The sequence below is a fragment of the Triticum aestivum genome, chromosome 2D (genome assembly GCF_018294505.1).
Source record: "Triticum aestivum cultivar Chinese Spring chromosome 2D, IWGSC CS RefSeq v2.1, whole genome shotgun sequence".
Taxonomy (NCBI): domain Eukaryota; kingdom Viridiplantae; phylum Streptophyta; class Magnoliopsida; order Poales; family Poaceae; genus Triticum; species Triticum aestivum.
Genome location: NC_057799.1, coordinates 646,399,476 through 646,411,802, shown reverse-complemented (window position 1 = coordinate 646,411,802; position 12,327 = coordinate 646,399,476).

The following is a 12,327-nucleotide window of genomic DNA, read 5'->3' as shown; positions in this document are numbered from 1 at the left end:
ATGCTTGCCTTCAAGTGTATGCATGTGGGGGTGCACTTTTTGAAGGTTGCCTTTTTCTCCAAAATCCTATTTAGAGAAATATTCAAATAACACACATTTCAAAAACAGTACAAAAAGTTGTCCCAATTTTTTTTGAAATAAATCTTAAAATAAACTAGATGAAATTTGAGAGAGGTAGGAAAAAGAATCAACTCATTTGGAGTTTTATTTTAAAAGATATAGCCAGTCAAAGATTAGTCAAAGTTCTGTTTTTAAATAAAACCAGAAAAGAAAACGTTTCGGGGGAAAAATGCGCTTTCGAAGCAGGGGACACGTACTCGGGACTTTGCGCTATCACCTAACCAGAGTGGACGGGCGCGCGGGTCACTGACAGTGGGTCCAGGGGGCCCACTGGTCAGGTTTGACTGGTCTTCCCTCCCTCCTCTCTCCCTGTCCGAACGGTGGCGGGACTCCGGCGATCGCCGTCGACGAACGGCAGCTCCCCACGGGGCCCCGAGGGCAGGGATGGATCCGTCAGTCTAGGGCGGTCCTGCCGGTGGGCGCTAGGCAGGTGGGGACGGAGGAAGTCACCGGCTGCGAGCTCCGCGGCGGACGGTGGTTCGGGAGCAAAGTGGGCTTCGGGCTATGGTGGTCCTTGGTCGTGGCTGAGGCGCTAGGCAGCTCCGCAAGGCTATGGGGAGACGTTTGGTGGCGTTGGATGGGCGGGGGAGGGCCTGGCTGCGACGTATTGCACCGGAGCTTGGCGGCGGCCGAACTGGCCGGAGACGAGGAAGAAGGCCCCTCCCCATCGATTGCTGGCTGCGGGAGTACTATGGGGGTGGCCTGGGGTTGCCTGAGTGCTGGGTTGAGCTCGGGGTCCCCTTATATAGGCGCTCGAGGTCGGTCCCGCGGCGGCGGTGGATAGGATCGCCGGCGACCGCCGTACTATGGTTGCAGGGCTACGTGGCGGCGACGAGCGCGTGCCGACGGCTTGCGGATAAGCTCGGGCTGTTCCCGGGGGCAGCTGGCGCGCGCGGGTGGCTTGGGCGGCGCCGTCCACGGCAGAGCCCGCTGCCGACGCCGGCGTGCCGCCAAGGGAGCTCTGACGGCGGCGCTGTAGGGCGCCAGTGTGGCTTGGAGCGTACTGGTGAGTGGGCGAGGGTAGTGCGTGGCTCTGCAGGTGAGCAAGGGCCGGGGGTGCGACGCGGCGACCCGTGCGCACGCACGTGCAAAACGCGCGCTCTGGCCGCGCCCAGAGCACGCACACCAGGTGCTCGACGAAATGCCAGCGCGTGCTAGAGAGCTTGGGTGAGGCTGGTAGCTAACAAGCCAGGGTTAGGGATAGCTAGGAGGTTAGTGGACATGCTGGATTGGTCAGGGGCTCAAGCTCACAATGCAAACTAGAAATCATGCCAAAACTGTCCCTGCACACAGGGTGTTCGACAGAATGCCATGGGCATCTAGGCAACTCTTGGGGTGGCCAAAATCTCCAGTTCCTAGTCTCTTTTGGAGTTAAAGAGGGTGGTATGGTTAGTTTGGCAAAAACAGAAATTTGTTAGTGCAAGTTTTGAGAAAACCAGTTTTGGGCAGAAACTAAAGGCTAACATTGCATGCACTAAAATTACTCCAATGGGTCCAATCTCCTGGACTTAAGGGTTTGGTAGGGAGGACTATAAGTAGGAAAAAGCTGATGGGCACCAGAGCAAAATAAATTAGGGTTGCAGTACAAATCACCAAGCTGGACCAGAATGAAAATGAGGATGATTCACTCAAATTTTTCAAAGAACAACACTGGGTTTTTGCATGAAGTTGAATTATATGCATCTCCTGACATCCCCAAACACTTGGAAGAATTTTTAGAAGAATATTTAAATAGGTTGTAGTGCAAAAATGCCTACTGGACCAGATTTGAAGAATTGATGTAGAGCTCAAAATCTCCAATAACCAAAAGATATTCTTGCATAAAAGTGATGTGGAAACCTCACATGACATCCCCAAATTTTGGTGAAAATTTTAAAAGTATTTATCAAATGGTTGCAGTGCAAAAGGGGCTCCAAATTTATGAAAGATCATTTTAAAAGAATAAAGCTCATGAAAAATAATTATGCAAATAAATCCACTGATAAAGAATTGATTTTATAAAGAGGGCATACAAGTCCAATAATATTTTTGGAAAGTTTCCACTTGAGGTAAAAACCCACAATATTAAAGACAAGAGGGTTCTGAAATCAAAAGAGAAATCCAGAAAAAATAAAAATTTAATTTTCTGGCAAAATTTTAATTAATAAAACAAGGTCAATTTTTTTGGGGTGTTACAAATAGTTGGCGAGACGACCATGTGACGACACATTGATAAAGATCAAGATGATGGAGATCATGGTGTCATGCCGGTGATGATGGAGATCATGATGGTACTTTGGAGATGGAGATCAAAGGCACAAGATGATGATGGCCATATCATGTCACTTATTTTTATTACATGTGATGTTTATCTTTTATGCTTCTTATTTTGCTTAGTACGACGGTAGCATTATGAGATGATCCCTTACTAAAATTTCAAGGTATAAGTGTTCTCCCTGAGTATGCAGCGTTACGACAGTTCTTCGTGCTGAGACACCACGTGATGATCGGGTGTGATAAGCTCTACGTTCACATACAACGGGTGCAAGCCAGTTTTGCACATGCAGAATACTCGGGTTAAACTTGACGAGCCTAGCATATGCAGATATGGCATCGGAACACTGGAGACCGAAAGGTCGAGCGTGAATCATACAGTAGATATGATCAACATAGTGATGTTCACCATTGAAAACTACTCCATCTCACGTGATGATCGGACATGGTTTAGTTGATTTGGAGCACGTGATCACTTAGATGATTAGAGGGAGGTCTATCTAAGTAGGAGTTCTTAAGTAATATGATTAATTGAACTTTAATTTATCATGAACTTAGTCCTGATAGTATTTGCATAACTATGTTGTAGATCAATAGCTCGCGATGTAGCTCCCCGTTTATTTTTGATATGTTCCTAGAGAAAAACTATGTTGAAAGATGATAGTAGCAATGATGCGGACTAGGTCCGTGATCTGAGGATTATCCTCAATGCTGCACAGAAGAATTATGTCCTTGATGCATCACTAGGTGACGGACCTATTGCAGGAGGCACTACAGGAAACAGCTACTTTGCCGTCTGCCATGGCGGACGGCAAAGGCTCGAAAGGCGGACGGCAAAGACCTTTGCCGTCAGCCGCGGACGGCAAAAGGCTCCGGCAAAGAAGGCTACGGTAAACAGCTGCTTTGCCGTCTGCTTCCTGGCGGCGGACGGCAAAGGCTCTTTGCCGTCCGCGGCGGACGGCAAACAGGGCGGACGGCAATAATTGCGCTGTCAGTCCGTTAAGTGGCTAACGGCAGACCTTTGCCGTCCTCCGCAGACGGCAAAGAGCCTTTGGTCTTTGCCGTCCGCCTTATGATGTCATCTACACGTCACTAGATGGCAGGTTCTTTGCCGTCTGCCACTGATGGCAAAGTGCAGGTTCTTTGCCGTCTGCCACGGACGGCAAAGTCTTTGCCGTCTGCCACTGTAGGCAAACTGACCAAATGAGTCAGCTCCCAGGAAGCACAGTTGGCTGCCACGTGGCTTCTTTGCCGTCCGCGGCAGACGACAAAGGCTCTTTGCCGTCGGTGGCAGACGGCAAAGAGCCTGCATATTGTCTGTTTTTTTCTGTTTTTTATTAAATCCCACAATTTGCATATATCACATATCACATATCCAGCACATATCACATATCCAGCACATATCACATATCACATATCCAGCACATATCACATATATAAGTTTCATATCCAACACATATCTAGCACATATCACATATCACATATCACATATCCAGCACATATCACATAACACATATCTAGATACAATGCAAAGTTTCATCAAAGGAAAAGCAAGCACTCCATCATAGCAAGCTAGCTTCCATCAAGTGAATGAAATCTGCAAAATGGTAAATAAGAAAGTTAGAAATAGGTGACTAGAACAAGAAGAAGACTAGAACAAGAAGAAGACTAGAACAAGAAGAAGACTAGAACAAGAAGTATATGTCATTTATGAGCTAACTTAGGTGAAATGGATCATATATGAGCTAACTAAGTTGAAATGGGTTGTTTATGAGCTAACTTAGTTGAAATGGATCATTTATGAGCTAACTTAGTTGAAATGGGTCGTTTATGAGCTAACTAAGGTGAAGGGCATCGTTTTTGAGCTAAGTAAGGTGAAATGGGTCATTTTGGAGCTAACCTAGGTGAAATGGGTCATTTTGGAGCTAACCTAGGTGAAATGGGTCATTTTAAAGCTAACGTAGGTAAAATGGATCATTTAGGAGCTCATCTACGTAAAATGGGTCATTTTAGAGCTAATTTAGTTGAAATGGATCTTTTTGAGCTAACTTACGTGAAATGGATCATTTAAGAGCTAATTTAGGTGAAATGGATCGTTTTTTAGCTCACTTAGGTCAAATGGATCGTTTATGAGCTAAATTAGTTGAAATGGATCGTTTATGAGATAACCTAGGTAAGATGGGTCATTTTGGAGTTAACCTAGGTGAAATGGGCCATTTTAAAGCTAATGTAGGTAAAATGGATCATTTAGGAGCTAATGTAGGTAAAATGGGTCATTTTTGAGCTAACTTGGATGAACTGCATCATTTATAAGCTAACCTAGGTAAAATGGGTCATTTTGGAGGAAAATAAGCTAACTCTAGGTCATTATGGTAAGCATATTGGAGGAAATAAAGCTAAGTCTAGGTCTTTATGCATTTGTTAAGCAAAACACTAGAGAAACTTACCGTGATCAGGGAGGTGTAGGAGCGGGGTGGCTAGTGCCGCTACTTGGAGAAGGATCGTGCGATGCGTTTCTGGAGTTAAGCTGCACCAAAGATCATTTCCAATGTCTCGTTAGCATTACGACACTCAAATGTTAAGACTACCAAGTAATGTCCATTCAAACTAAACTCACCGTGCTCCCAGGAGCAATCACTGGCATCGGCGGAGCGGGCTGACCGGACTTCTCGCACACAGACTGCACATTTGGTTTTCAGAACAGAGTCATACTAGTTAGTAATGAGACTCAAATGTTAAGACTAGCAAGTAATATGCAGAAGAAACTTACCACAAGGAGCTCGTACATGGCCCTTGCCTGCATGTCATTCCGTGCCCTCTCCTCCTCCATCATCTTTCTCGTCCTCTCCTCCATCTCCCGCTGCCTCTCCGCCGCCTCCGCCAGAAGTTTCTCCCTTCTATCTCTCTCAGTTTGTATAGCAGCCTGCAACACCACTCACATGACCATTTGTAATCATTGATGGAAGCGCACACAATGTAATGGAGAAAGATAACTGAGTACGTATCACTAACCTTGATGGCGAGTTGCACTGGCCGTTCACGAGGCCTTATCTCAGGAGCGGAGCTCGATTGGCGCGCCTTGATCTCCGGGAGAGTGCTAGGACAACGGATAAGTCCATCTCCAATGGCTATGGAGCCATGGGACCTCCCGCCACCAGATATCATCACCAGCTCTGGATCAATGGGACCCTGGCTCGGGTTAAAGTCCTCCCCTTTCCTCGCCTTCCCCTCATCTCTATATCTCACGAGCTTGTTGTGGGAGGAGATGTTGGTGAAGTTGTTTGCATCATCGAGGTCAGACTGAGAGAAAGCCTTGACTTTCTTGTAAGAGCCAGTGTGGGCCATGGCATACAGGTCGTACACCTCTGGCACCTTATCCGCCTTATTGTGGCGTGCCTGAAAGAGAGAAACAATGAAAATTAGTAATTAAAGGGCTCAAGCTAGCATGATGAATGAATTGCATGAATCATGAAGCAAACCACATACCCAGTTGCGCCCGAACTGATATAAGTTGGAGCTGCCTTGATGGTGTGGCACACCTTCCATTTTGGCACGTTTGTCCTTGGCCTGGTTGTGGAGGGCTAGCCATTCTTGTGAGCACCACTCATCGACCAACACCTCCCAACAATCCATCCGATCCGCACACCATCTCGGAGGCGCCTAAGTTAGCAAATAGAAACTTGAGCGCTACGGCTAAGAATTACTAAATGAAGGAACTTAAGTAGAAGGCCTTAAGAATTACCTTCATGTACTGCTCCTTACTCAGGAACTTATCGCGGCACGCCGGCTTGGTCTTCTTGATACCACGCAAGGCGTAGTAGTCTCGAATAGCCTGCACCCGAGCCTCGTGCCGTAAGTTCTGGAGTAGGCGCTTGCAGACGTTCTGGATAACATTTGCGCAGTCCTCCTCGTATCCCTCCTCACACCTGTAGAATGTCTGCAATCAAATGAGACAATATTGATTAGTACAATTAATAACTAGCTAGTTGAAGATTTTGAAATGTGTAAAGGAGAAATTACCCAGAACGTCCTGATCACCATGTCTGCCCTCGTGTCGCACATGACACCGTCGATAATGACATCCGGCGGGGCCGGGGCAGCCACGTAGTGCTCCCAGCTCAACCCAAGCTCTGGAAGCCGACCCTCACCAGGCAACGTGACAAACCCCGAGAAGTTTTGCCGGCAAAGAACTCCAAGGACGGAGTTGGGCCGGCGGACACTATGATGGTGGTCCCAACCCCGGCGGCATGACAAGGCCAACGCATTAGTTATTTGAAGAAACGTGAATGCAGAAGGTACAAAAATATTAAATGCACTTACGTACCTCTCCCCATCAGGGAAGATCAACCACCTCTGCTCGCGGGTCGCCGGCACGGACGGGAGCCGTGTAGCACCACGCTGGTAGACGGTGCCACCCTCCTCCTCAAGATCAGTCGGCTCCCCGCCATCATCAGCATGGCCACTCGGCTCCTCGGGCTGATCCGGCCAGGTACCCCATCCGGACGTGTGCTCCTCCGGGGTCTCGTGGGCCGAACTCTCGTGGGCCGAAGGCCAGTCGACCCGAGGCTCGTGGGCCCAAGACCCGTGGACCGGAGGCTCGTGGACCGGAGTCCGTGTAGCCTCCTCCTCGGACGAGTCCACCCTAGTAGTCACGTGCTTGGGTGAAACAGCTGGGGGTGGCGGCGAGGAAGGCGCCCTAGGAGTCACCCTACCTCCTCTCCCGCGACCACGTGCCCCACCTCCTCTCTTCCTACCTCGTCCCCTGCTGGGCACCGCGGTGGACGAAGAAGGGCCCGGCGGTGTGGACATACTGTCCAGCAACGCTCGGCGAAGAGGTACGTCTGGAATCGAAGACCTCAGACCACGCGCCGAGGAAGAAGGGGCCTTGGCGCGCTCCCGACCAGCGCCCACCATCTTTCAACACCTGCCATGACAAACAGTAAACGAAATTAGTACAACATAAAAAAAAGACCGACATGAATAATAATATGTGTATCACTTAAGTGTATCATCATCAAGTACAACATTAAAAATTTTAATACCTGACACTACTAATAATCTCGATCAGTATCATCAATAAATGCATAATCATCATCATCACTATAATCAATGACGGGCTCATAGGGTTCAGTGGCATCAACATGTGCAAGGCCACCTTGACGTAATCGGTCAAGCAATGACAGGTCATCCGCAGCAGTAACCTCTTCTTGTTCCGGCTCTTCTTGTTCCTCCTCTGGGGTGATGTCGGATTCACTGTCACTGTCTACTTCACTGTTTTGGGGTGAAGTATAGCGGTTCTTGAAACGCTTTTTGGAAAGACGTGTCTCTTGGAAGAATTCTCCTTCATATGTGTCTGGGTTAATGTGAGGTTCATAATCCTCTTCCTTTGGGGGAGATAGTCTAGCACGTGGCGGCACTTCATAAACGACATCCCAACCTTTCAGATTTGGATTAGTTTGGCAGGCCCACGGTAGATAGAATACTTGGGTCGCCTGTTGAGCCGTAATATAGACATCAGGAACATCTAAATGGGTGCTTTGGTTGATTTCAACTAGCCCTATATGTTCATGAGTTCTTCTAGTCTCCTTCGGCTGAAACCAATAACATTTGAAGACTACGACATTCGGTGGGTTTTCACCATAGAATAGAAGTTCATAAATTGCTTCAACTCTCCCATAATACTCGGTACCTCCTTCGCCGATAGCAGATACACAACAATTTCTAGACTTTCGGTCGGCCATAGATAGCTCTTTGCCATAGGTACGAAAGCGATACCCGTTGATGTCGTATTTGTCAAATGAACGGACCTTATAGTCAAAACCATTAGCGACTTGTCTCAATTCGGCGTCCATAGACTCTGAATTAGCCTACAAGTTTAATATGAAAGGATTGTTGCATTACGCACAAATTAGCGAATGAAACCGGGATAGCCGCCTACAAATTAGCCTACAAGTCTAATAGAAATTACCGTTTGTTTGAACCAAGAGATGAAACCGGGATAGCCGCCACCTTGCTTTGCGAGAAGCTCATACTCTTCGACAGAATCCTTTTGGATCACCGCTCCATACGAGAATAAGGCGACGTATCGACTGTATGAAATATCCAGGAATAAGAGCAGTTCAAAGGAAATAGAAGTTGCAAAACTATGTACCGAGAACTTACTCGATGTACAGCCGCACTTCTATCAGGTTGTTGAAGATATACAACGAAATGGTCTGCCATTGTTCGTTATCCAAAGATACTGGATTTGAAACACTGGCTGGTGCAAGATTCCCTTTGAATAGGCTGAGGTTGGATCCACCCTTTTTAGGGTCGTCAGCATTGTACCGAGGCTTCGGATTATGCAAATGACGATTTTTGGCTTCGTAGTGTGCTGTCACGAAGTTTGCCGCCTCCTCAGTGATGAATGGCTCAGCCATCGATGCTTCAATTCTACGTTTATTTTTACATTTTTGTCGAAGCGTCTTCTGCATCCTCTCAGTTGGGTAGCACCAACGATTTTGCACGGCCCCCCCCAATCTTGCCTCGGTCGGGAGATGCAAAATCAAATGTTGCATTGGATTAAAGAAGCCCGGTGGAAAGATCTTCTCTAACTTGCAGATCAACTCCAGCGCCAACTCTTCCATTTCTTCTAGCACGCCAGGCGATAGTTCTTTCGCACAAAGAACACGGAAGAAATAGCTGAGTTCTGCCAGTACTAGCCATTCATCCTCAAGGATGAAGCCACGCAACATCACCGGCATTACCCGCTCAATCCATATGTGCCAATCATGACTCTTGAGACCAAATATCTTTAATTTATCAAGACTGGCTCCCCTCTGTAGATTCGCTGCATACCCATCGAGGAACATCAACTGCATTTTCACCCACAAGATAATTTCCCTCATAGCCGGCCTTCCAAGATTGAACCATGCCTTTGGCTTCGTCCAGTTCTGCTTTCCTTTCGGTTCTTTCATGTTTTGTAACGGCCTATCACATAGCGCCTCCAGATCGACTCTAGCCTTAGTATTATCCTTTGACTTCCCATCTATGCCGAACAATGTACCAAAAAGTGCCTCGGCGATATTCTTCTCAGTGTGCATCACGTCGATGTTGTGTGGGCAAAGGAGGTCTTTGAAGTAAGGCAGATCCCATAAGCATGTTTTGTGAGTCCAGGCGTGCTTAGAATTATACCCCTTGAAGTACCCTGGACGCTCGGGATCTGGCTCGAGAGCGTTTAACTGATCCAGGGTCTGTTGGCCTGTCAATGCATGTGGTGCAGAGTTTTTGACAACTCTACCTCTGATGAAGTTCTTCTTGTCTTTCCTGAACTTATGGCGAGGATTCAGGAACTCTCTATGCATGTCGAAGCAAGAAAACTTGCGACCGGCCTGAAGCCAACGAAACTCAAGAGCTCCCTTGCATGTGGGGCACGGGAACCTTCCATGCACACACCAGCCAACGAATAGCGCATACGCCGGCAAGTCATGCGTCGAGTACATGTACCAGACACGCATTATGAAGTTCCGTTTGCTATAGGCATCGTATGTCTTGAACCCATTATCCCAGGCTTCTTGCAATTCGTCCTTAAGCGGTTGCATGTACACATTCATATTTTTCCCCGGATAGTTGGGCCCTGGAATTATCAACGTCAGGAAAATGTTCTTTCTTTGCATAATCTGTCCGGGGGGGAGATTGAGTGGAAAGACAAATACGGGCCAACAACTGTATTGGGCTGCCGTCATACCAAACACACTGAACCCATCCGTGCTGATGCCGACTCGAGGATGCCTCGGATCTGCCGCTTTGTCACCATGTAATTCATCAAACTTTTTCCACGCAACACCATCCGATGTGTGTACAATCATCAGATTCCCATCTGCATCTAGTTCGGTTCTTTTGCCCGTTTTGTGCCATGTCATCTGTCTGGCCGTCTCTTCGACCATGAAAAGACGTTGAAGTCTTGGTACGATTGGCATATACCGAAGAACACTAACGGGGATTTTGGTCTGTGTCTTCTCACCCATACCGTTGTCTACCACAACATACCTGGAAGACTTGCAAATGGGACAATAGTTCAAGTCCGCATAGTCAAGCCTAAACAAGACACATCCTTTCTCACAGGCATGTATCTTATCATAGGGCATCTTCAGTGCACGGAGGATTTTGTCCGACTGGTATAGGTTTGCAGGCATTACATGGCCTTTGGGTAGAAAGCGTCCAAATACTGTCATCATTGCATCGTAGCATTCTCTGCCCAAGTTGAACTGAGCCTTCAGAGCCATTACTTGTGAGATGGCATCCAACTGACAAAGCTCAGTGTGCTCATGGAGCGGACGTTTTGAAGACTCCAACATTTCATTGAAGGCCTTTGCAGATTCCTCCATCTCCTCGTCCGAATCCCGAGCATCATCAAAGTCTTGCACCATGTTTTCCATCCCGGTACCATGCTCGTCGGTGCGACGACGATCCACCTCAGCTCGGTCACGTTGGGCAGACTCACCATGAAATGTCCACACCGTATAATCGGGCGTAAAACCACTCTTCTGCAGGTGTTTGCCCATTTCAGCCTCTGTCCTCTTTTCCCAATTGCCGCACCGTAAACAGGGGCACCAGGTTTTCCTCTGGCCATTTGCAAATGCGGCTCGCACAAACCCCTTGGTTTTTGTGAACCATTCAGTGCTCCATTTGTTCTGACCAGTGTGACCGGTGTACATCCACGCACGATCACTCATCTTGACTTTCAGAGCTACTAGACACACAACAAATATATATATATATATATATATATATATATAAATTCACCATGTATGTATTCATCAGTTGATCTACTTTGTCAATTTTATTACGTCCATGCAACCTACACTCTAATAGGTAATGATAGGTCCTAATCCCACCCGAGTATGTTTAGATTGGGTTCATTTTCCCATGCTATGCTCCGGATCCTACGCAAAATTTCGGCAGCACCTCCCCGCTGTTCTCCTGATACACGTCTCTGCAATAAACAGAGAGGATGTGTACCCGGAGAACAACAGGGGAGGCACTGACGAAATTTATGCGTCGGATCCGGAGCAAAGCATATGGGAAAACGAACCCAATCTAAACATACTCGGGCTGTCCATGGATAGCGTTGGACAATTCGAAAGAATCAAGGTTATAAATATGCAAATGCATGCATATTTATAACTATGACGCTTTCGAACGGGAGACACATATTGGTTACGCATACTGATGATTCAAGACACATATGTAGCTAGCTATCAAGTTTCATCGGAATAGATCAAATAATTAATGGGGGAGGAGGACATGTCATTTGTGCTCACCCACGAACGAAGGGGCAGAGCTCGTCAAACGCACGGCGAGGTCGTCGAACACCAAACCTCGCAGCGATGAAACAACTGCACATTTAAAACTACCCGATCAACACAATTATATATGATGTTTTTCATAACAAAATCGAAAGATATATGACCTAACTAATAATTCACAAATATATGACCCCGTCGGCTTCTGGAAGGCCAAAGAACACCTTTTCGGGAGGTGTCGGGGGTCGGGGTGTCGTGTCGGTCTCGGGGTGCCGTGTCGGGGTCGGGGTCGGGGTTGGGTCTCGGGGTCGGGGTGTCGGGTCGGGGTGCCGGGTCGGGGTCGGTGTGCCGTGTCGGTGTCGGGGTCGGGGTGTCGGGTCAGGCTCGGGGTCGGGGTGTCGGGGTCGGGGTCCGGGTCGGGGTATCGTGGTCGGGGTCTCGGGGTCGGGGTGCCGGGTCGGGGTCGGGGTGCCGTGTCGGTGTCGGGGTCGGGGTGTCGGGTCAGGCTCGGGGTCGGGGTGTCTTGTCGGGGTGCCGGGTCGGGGTGTCGTGTCGGTGTCGGGGTGTCGTGTCGGTGTCGGGGTCGGGGTCGGGGTGTCGGGTTGGGGTGCCGGGTCGGGGTCGGGGTGCCGTGTCGGTGTCGGGGTCGGGGTGTCGGGTCAGGCTCGGG